Source organism: Balaenoptera physalus (genome assembly GCF_965194825.1).
Source record: "Balaenoptera physalus genome assembly, chromosome: 1".
Taxonomy (NCBI): domain Eukaryota; kingdom Metazoa; phylum Chordata; class Mammalia; order Artiodactyla; family Balaenopteridae; genus Balaenoptera; species Balaenoptera physalus.
The window spans coordinates 53,135,423-53,144,738 of NC_138882.1; positions in this window are offsets into that span (position 1 = coordinate 53,135,423).

The following is a 9,316-nucleotide window of genomic DNA, read 5'->3' on the forward strand; positions in this document are numbered from 1 at the left end:
ATGAAAGTTCATGGGGAATTTTGATGACAGGGGTCATGGAGCATTGTGATGAGACCGGCCATGGAGCATTGTGATGACACGGGTCTTGGAGCATTGTGATGACACGAGCATGGAGCATTTTGATGACAAGGTCCATGGTGAATTGTGATGACAGGTGTCGTTGGCGATTGTGATGTCAGGGGTTATGGAGCATTGTGGTGACAGAGGGCCTGGAGAATTGTGATGAAAGGGGTACTGGTGCATTGTGATGAAAGGAGTCATAGAGCATTGTGATGACAAGGGCCATGGAGCATTGTGATGACAAGGGCCATGGTGCATTTTGATGATAGGTGTCATGAGGCATTGTGATATCAGGTGTTATGGAATATTGTGATGACTGAAGGCATGGACAATTGTGATGAAAGGGGGGTAATGGAGCATTGTGATGATAGAGATCATGGAGCATTGTGACAACAAGTGCCATTGAGCATTGTGATGAGAAGGGTCATGGGGCATTGTGATGACAGGGGCCATGGAGCATTGTGATGACAAGTGCCACGGAGCATTGTGATGAGAGGGGTCATGGAGTATTCTGATGAAATGTGTCATGGAGGAATGTGATGAAATGTGTCATGGAGCATTGTGATGATAGGGGTCATGGAGCATTGTGATGACTGGGCTTATGGAGCATTATGATGACAGGGGTCACGGAGCATTGTGATGACAAGGGCCATGGAGCATTTTGATGGAAGGGGTACTGGAGCATTGTGATGAAATGGTTCATGGATCATTGTGATGATAGCGATCATGGAGCATTGTGTTGAAAGCGGCCATGGAGCGTTGTGATGACAGTGCTCATGGAGCATTGCGATGAAATGGATCATGGAGAATTGTGATGAAAGTCGTCATGGAGCATTGTGATATCAGGTGTCATGGAGCATTGCAATGACTGGATTCATGAAGCATTGTGATAAAGGGTTCATGGAGCATTGTGATGAGAAAGGCATGGAGCAATGGGATGAGAAGTGCTATGGAGGCTTGTGATGTCAGGGGTCATGGGGCATTGTGTTGACAGGGGTCATGGAGCATTGTGATGACAGGGAACATGGGGCATTGTGATGACAGGCGCCATGGAGCATTGTGATGAAAGGGGTATTGGAGCATTGTGATGAAATGTGTCATGGATCATTGTGATGATAGCGATCATGGAGCATTGAGATGAAACTGGTCATGGATCGTTTTGATGAAAGTGGTCATGGAGCATTGTGATGAAAGAGTTCATGGAGAATTCTGATGACAGGAGTCATGGAGCATTGGGATGGCACGGACCGTGGAGCATTTTGATGACATGGGCATGAAGCATTGTGTTGACAAGGGTCATTGAGCATTTTGATGACAGGGGTCATTTATGATTGTGATGATAGGTGCCATGGAGCATTGTGATGAAACGTGTAGTGGAACACTGTGATGAAAGGGGTCATGGATCATTGTGATGACAAGGGACATGGAGCATAGTGATGACAAGCGCCATGGAGAATTGTGATGACAGGGGTCATTTAGCATTGAGATGAAACGGGTCCTGGAGCATTGTGATATCAGGTGTCATGGAGCATTGTGATGACTGGGTTCATGAGGCATTGTGATAAAGGAGTCATGGAGCATTGTGATGACAAGGGCATGGAGCAATGGGGTGAGAAGTGCTATGGAGGCTTGTGATGTCAGTGGTCATGGGGCATTGTGTTGACAGGGGTTATGGAGCATTGTGATGAAAAGGGCCATGGGGCATTGTGATGACGTGTTCATGGAGCATTGTGATGACAGGGAACATGGGGCATTGTGATGCCAGGCGCCATGGAGCATTGTGATGAAAGGGGTATTGGAGCATTTTGAAGAAATGTGTCATGGATCATTGTGATGATAGCGATCATGGAGCATTGTGATGAAACTGGTCATGGATCGTTTTGATGAAAGTGGTCATGGAGCATTGTGATGAAAGAGTTCATGGAGAATTCTGATGACAGGAGTCATGGAGCATTGGGATGACACGGACCATGGAGCATTTTGATGACACGGGCATGAAGCCTTGTGTTGACAAGGGTCATTGAGCATTTTGATGACAGGGGTCATTTATGATTGTGATGATAGGTGCCATGGAGCATTGTGATGAAACGTGTAGTGGAACATTGTGATGAAAGGGGTCATGGATCATTGTGATGACAAGGGACATGGAGCATAGTGATGACAAGCGCCATGGAGAATTGTGATGAGAGGGGTGATTTAGCATTGAGATGAAACGGGTCCAGGAGCATTGTGATGAATGTGGTCCTGAGGCAATGTGATGACGGTTGGCATGGGGCATTGTGATGACAAGGGCCATAGAGCATTGTGATGAGAATGGTAAATGGACCATTGTGATGATAGGGTTCATGGAGCATTGTGATGAAAGGGGTACAGGAGCACTGTGATGAAAGGGGTCATGGAGCCTTGTAATGAAATGGGTCATGGAGCATTGTGATGACAAGGGTCATTGAACATTGTGATGAAAGGCATACTGTAGCATTGTGATGGAAGGAGTCATGGATTATTATGATGAAAGGTATCATGGAGCGTTGTGATGACCAGGGTCATGGAGCATTGTGATGACAAGGGCCATGGTGCATTGTGATGATAGGTGTCATGAGGCATTGTGATATCACGTGTTATGGAACATTGTGATGACTGAAGGCATGGACAATTGTGATGAAAGGGGGGTAATGGAGCATTGTGATGATAGGGATCATGGAGCATTGTGATAACAAGTGCCGTTGAGCATTGTGATGAGAGGGGTCATGGGGCATTGTGATGACAGGGGCCATGGAGCATTGTGATGAAAAGTGCCACGGAGCATTGTGATGAGAGGGGTCATGGAGTATTCTGATGAAATGTGTCATGGAGGATTGTGATGAAATTTGTCATGGAGCATTGTGATGATAGGGGTCATGGAGCATTGTGATGACTGGGCTTATGGAGCATTATGATGACAGGGGTCTCGGAGCATTGTGATGACAAGGGCCATGGAGCATTTTGATGGAAGGGGTACTGGAGCATTGTGATGAAATGGTTCATGGATCATTGTGATGATAGCGATCATGGAGCATTGTGTTGAAAGCGGTCATGGAGCATTGTGATGACAGTGCTCATGGAGCATTGTGATGAAAGGGATCATGGAGCATTGTGATGACAGAGGTCATGGTGCATTGTTATGACAGGGGTCATGGTGCATTGTGATGATACAGTTCATGGAGCATTGTGATGACACGTGCCAAGGAGCATTGTGATGAAAGGGGTCCTGGACCATTGTGTTGACATGGTTCAAGGAGCATTGTGAGGAAAGGGGTCATGGAGGATTGTGATGAAATTGATAATGGAGCAATGTGATGACAGGTGTCCTGGAGCTTTGTGATGACCAGTGTCATGGAGCATGGTGAGAACCAGGGCCATGGAGCATTGTGATGACAGGGGTCATGGAGCATTGTGATGAAAGTGGTCAGAGAGCATTATGATGAAAGAGGTAATGGATTATTGTAATAAAAGGGGTTATGTGGCATTGTGATGACAGGGGTCATGGATCATTGTGTTGACAAAGGCCATGGAGCATTGTGATGACAAGGGCCATTTAATATTGTGATGAAACGTTTCATGGAGCACTGTGATGAATGTGGTCATGAAGCATTGTGATGGTAGTGGGAATGGAGCATTGTGATGACAAGGGCCACGGACCATTGTGATGACAAGGGTCATAGAGCATTGTGATGACATGGGTCCTGGCGCATTGTGATGACAGGAGCCATGGAGCATTGTGATGAAAGGGGGTACTGGAGCATCGTTATGAAAGAGGTCATGGATCACTGTGATGATAGCGATCATGGAGCATTGTGATGATGGTGGTCCTAGAGCATTGTGATGAAAGGGATCATGGAGCATTGTGATGAATGTGTTCATGGAGCACTGTGATGAAGGTTCATGGGGAATTTTGATGACAGGGGTCATGGAGCATTGTGATGAGACCGGCCATGGAGCATTGTGATGATTCGGGTCTTGGAGCATTGTGATGACACGAGCATGGAGCATTTTGATGACAAGATCCATGGTGAATTGTGATGACAGGTGTCGTTGGCCATTGTGATGTCAGGGGTTATGGAGCATTGTGGTGACAGAGGGTCTGGAGAATTGTGATGAAAGGGGTACTGGTGCATTGTGATGAAAGGCGTCATAGAGCATTGTGATGACAAGGGCCATGGAGTATTGTGATGACAAGGGCCATGGAGCATTGTGCTGACAAAGGTCATTGAACATTGTGCTGAAAGGCATACTGGAGCATTGTGATGAAAGGGGTCATGGATTATTGTCATGAAAGGGATCATGGTGCATTGTGATGACAGGGGGCCTGGAGTATTGTGATGAAAGGCGTACTGGAGCATTGTGTTGTCAGGTGTCATGGGGAATTGTGATGTCAAGGGCCATGGAGCCTTGTGATGACAGGGATCATGGAGCATTGTCATGACAAGGGCATAGAGGATTGTGATGACAGGTGTTATGGAGCATTGTGATGACAAGGGCCATGGAGCCTTGTGATGACAAGGGAAATTTAGCATTTTGATGAAACGGGTCATGGAGCATTGTGATGAATGTGGTCATGGAGCATTGTGATGACAGTGGCCATGGAGCATTGTGATGACAAGGGCCATAGAGTATAGTGAAAATAAGTGTCATGGAGCATTGTGGTGATAGGGGTCATGGATCATTGTGATGAAAATGGTACTGGAACACTGTGATGAAAGGGGTGATGGAGCATTGTGATGATAGCGATCATGGAGCTCTGTAATGAAAGTGGTCATGGAGCATTGTGATGAAATGGGTCAGGGAGCATTGTGATGACAAGTGCCATGGTTCACTGTGATGACAGGGGTTATGGAGCATTTTCATGACAACAGCCAAGGAGGACTGTGATGATAGTGGTCATAGGGCATTGTGATGACGGCGTTCATGGAGCATTGTGATGGCAAGGGCCATGGAGCCTTGTGATGACAGGGGTCATGGAGCATTGTCATGACAAGGGCATGGAGGATTGTGATGACAGGTGTTATGGAGCATTGTGATGACAAGGGCCATGGAGCCTTGTGATGACAGGGTCATAGGGCAGTGTGATGACAGGAGTCATGCAGCATTGTGATGACAAGCGCCATGGAGCATTGTGATGACAAGGGAAATTTAGCATTGTGATGAAACGGGTCATGGAGCATTGTGATGAAGGTGGTCATGGAGCATTGTGATGACAGTGGCCATGGATCATTGTGATGACAAGGGCCATAGAGCATTGTGATGATAAGGGTCATGGAGTATTGTGATGATAGGTGTCGTGGAGCATTGTGATGAAAATGGTAGTGGAACACTGTGATGAAAGGGGTGATGGATCATTGTGATGATAGCGACCATGGAGGTCTGTAATGAAAGTGGTCATGCAGCATTGTGATGAAATGGGTCAGGGAGCATTGTGATGAAAGGGGTCATGGATCATTTGGATGATAGCGATCACCGAGCATTGTGATGAAATTGGTCATGGCTTATTGTGATGAAAGGGGTCATGGAGCATTGTGATGACAAGGGCCATGGTTCACTGTGATGACAGGGGTTATGGAGCATTTTCATGACAACAGCCAAGGAGCACTGTGACGACACTGGTCATAGGGCATTGTGATGACAGTGTTCATGGAGCATTGTGATGACAAGGGCATGGAGCAATGGGGTGAGAAGTGCTATGGAGTCTTGTGATGTCAGGGGTCATGAAGCATTGTGTTGACAGGGGTTATGGAGCATTGTGATGAAAAGGGCCATGGGGCATTGTGATGACGTGTTCATGGAGCATTGTGATGACAGGGAACATGGGGCATTGTGATGACAGGCGCCATGGAGCATTGTGATGAAAGGGGTATTGGAGCATTGTGATGAAATGTGTCATGGATCATTGTGATGATAGCGATCATGGAGCATTGTGATGAAACTGGTCATGGATCGTTTTGATGAAAGTGGTCACGGAGCATTGTGATGAAAGAGTTCATGGAGAATTCTGATGACAGGAGTCATGGAGCATTGGGATGACACGGACCATGGAGCATTTTGATGACACGGGCATGAAGCCTTGTGTTGACAAGGGTCATTGAGCATTTTGATGACAGGGGTCATTTATGATTGTGATGATAGGTGCCATGGAGCATTGTGATGAAACGTGTAGTGGAACATTGTGATGAAAGGGGTCATGGATCATTGTGATGACAAGGGACATGGAGCATAGTGATGACAAGCGCCATGGAGAATTGTGATGACAGGGGTCATTTAGCATTGTGATGAAACGGGTCCTGGAGCATTGTGATGAATGTGGTCCTGAGGCAATTTGATGACGGTTGGCATGGGGCATTGTGATGACAAGGGCCATTTAATATTGTGATGAAACGTGTCATGGAGCACTGTGATGAATGTGGTAATGAAGTATTGTGATGGCAGTGGGCATGGAGCATTGTGATGACAAGGGCCATGGAACTTTGTGATGACAAGGGTCATAGAGCATTGTGATGACATGGGTCCTGGCGCATTGTGATGACAGGAACCATGGAGCATTGTGATGAAAGGGGGTACTGGAGCATCGTTATGAAAGGGGTCATGGATCATTGTGATGATAGCGATCATGGAGCATTGTGATGATGGTGGTCCTAGAGCATTGTGATGAAAGGGATCATGGAGCATTGTGATGAATGTGTTCATGGAGCACTGTGATGAAAGTTCATGGAGAATTTTGATGACAGGGGTCATGGAGAATTTTGATGACAGGGGTCATGGAGCATTGTGATGAGACCGGCCATGGAGCATTGTGATGACACGGGTCTTGGAGCATTGTGATGACACGAGCATGGAGCATTTTGATGAGAAGATCCATGGTGAATTGTGATGACAGGTGTCGTTGGCCATTGTGATGTCAGGGGTTATGGAGCATTGTGGTGACAGAGGGCCTGGAGAATTGTGATGAAAGGGGTACTGGTGAATTGTGATGAAAGGCGTCATAGAGCATTGTGATGACAAGGGCCATGGAGCATTGTGATGACAAGGGCCATGGAGCATTGTGATGACAAGGGTCATTGAACATTGTGATGAAAGGCATACTGTAGCATTGTGATGGAAGGAGTCATGGATTATTATGTTGAAAGGTATCATGGAGCGTTGTGATGACCAGGGTCATGGAGCATTGTGATGACAAGGGCCATGGTGCATTGTGATGATAGGTGACATGAGGCATTGTGATATCACGTGTTATGGAACATTGTGATGACTGAAGGCATGGACAATTGTGATGAAAGGGGGGTAATGTAGCATTGTGATGATAGGGATCATGGAGCATTGTTATAACAAGTGCCGTTGAGCATTGTGATGAGAAGGGTCATGGGGCATTGTGATGACAAGTGCCACGGAGCATTGTGATGAGAGGGGTCATGGAGTATTCTGATGAAATGTGTCACGGAGGATTGTGATGAAATTTGTCATGGAGCACTGTGATGATAGGGGTCGTGGAGCTTTGTGATGACTGGGGTTATGGAGCATTATGATGACAGGGGTCTCGGAGCATTGTGATGACAAGGGCCATGGAGCATTTTGATGGAAGGGGTACTGGAGCATTGTGATGAAATGGTTCATGGATCATTGTGATGATAGCGATCATGGAGCATTGTGTTGAAAGCGGTCATGGAGCATTGTGATGACAGTGCTCATGGAGCATTGTGATGAAAGGGATCATGGAGCATTGTGATGACAGAGGTCATGGTGCATTGTTATGACAGGGGTCATGGTGCATTGTGATGATACAGTTCATGGAGCATTGTGATGACACATGCCAAGGAGCATTGTGATGAAAGGGGTCCTGGACCATTGTGTTGACATGGGTCAAGGAGCATTGTGATGACAGGGGTTATGGAGCATTGTTTTGACGGGGTCATGGAGCATTGTGATGACAGGTGTTATGGAGCATTGTGATGAAAGGAGTCATGGAGCATTGCGATGAAACGGGCCAAGGAGCATTGTGATGAAAGTGGTCATGGAGCATTGTGATGAAAGTGGTCATGGAGCATTGTGATGAAAGTTGTCTTGAAGAATTGCGATGAGAGGGGGCATGGAGCATTGTGATGAAAAACGCCATGGAGCATTGTGATGACAAGGGTCATGGAGCATTGTGATGACAGCGGTTATGGAGCATTGTGACTACAGGGGGCATGGAATATAATGCTGACAGGGGTTATGGGGCATTGTGATGACAGGGGGCAGCGAGTATTGTGATGAAAGGCATACTGGAGCATTGTGATGAAAGGGGACATGGATTATTGTCATGAAAGGGATCTTGGTGCATTGTGATGACAGGGGGCCTGGAGCATTGTGATGAAAGGCGTACTGGAGCATTGTGTTGTCAGGTGTCATGGAGAATTGTGATGTCAAGGGCCATGGAGCCTTGTGATGACAGGGGTCATGGAGCATTGTCATGACAAGGGCATGGAGGATTGTGATGACAGGTGTTATGGAGCATTGTGATGACAAGGGCCATGGAGCCTTGTGATGACAGGGTCATAGGGCAGTGTGATGACAGGAGTCATGCAGCATTGTGATGACAAGCGCCGTAGAGCATTGTGATGACAAGGGAAATTTAGCATTGTGATGAAACGGGTCATGGAGCATTGTGATGAAGGTGGTCATGGAGCATTGTGATGACAGTGGCCATGGATCATTGTGGTGACATGGGCCATAGAGCATTGTGATGATAAGGGTCATGGAGTATTGTGATGATAGGTGTCGTGGAGCATTGTGATGAAAATGGTAGTGGAACACTGTGATGAAAGGGATGATGGATCATTGTGATGATAGCGATCATGGAGCTCTGTAATGAAAGTGGTCATGGAGCATTGTGATGAAATGGGTCAGGGAGCATTGTGATGAAAGGGGTCATGGATCATTTGGATGATAGCGATCACCGAGCATTGTGATGAAATTGGTCATGGCTTATTGTGATGAAAGGGGTCATGGAGCATTGTGATGACAAGGGCCATGGTTCACTGTGATGACAGGGGTTATGGAGCATTTTCATGACAACAGCCAAGGAGCACTGTGATGACACTGGTCATAGGGCATTGTGATGACAGTGTTCATGGAGCATTGTGATGACAAGGGCATGGAGCAATGGGGTGAGAAGTGCTATGGAGGCTTGTGATGTCAGGGGTCATGGGGCATTGTGTTGACAGGGGTTATGGAGCATTGTGATGAAAAG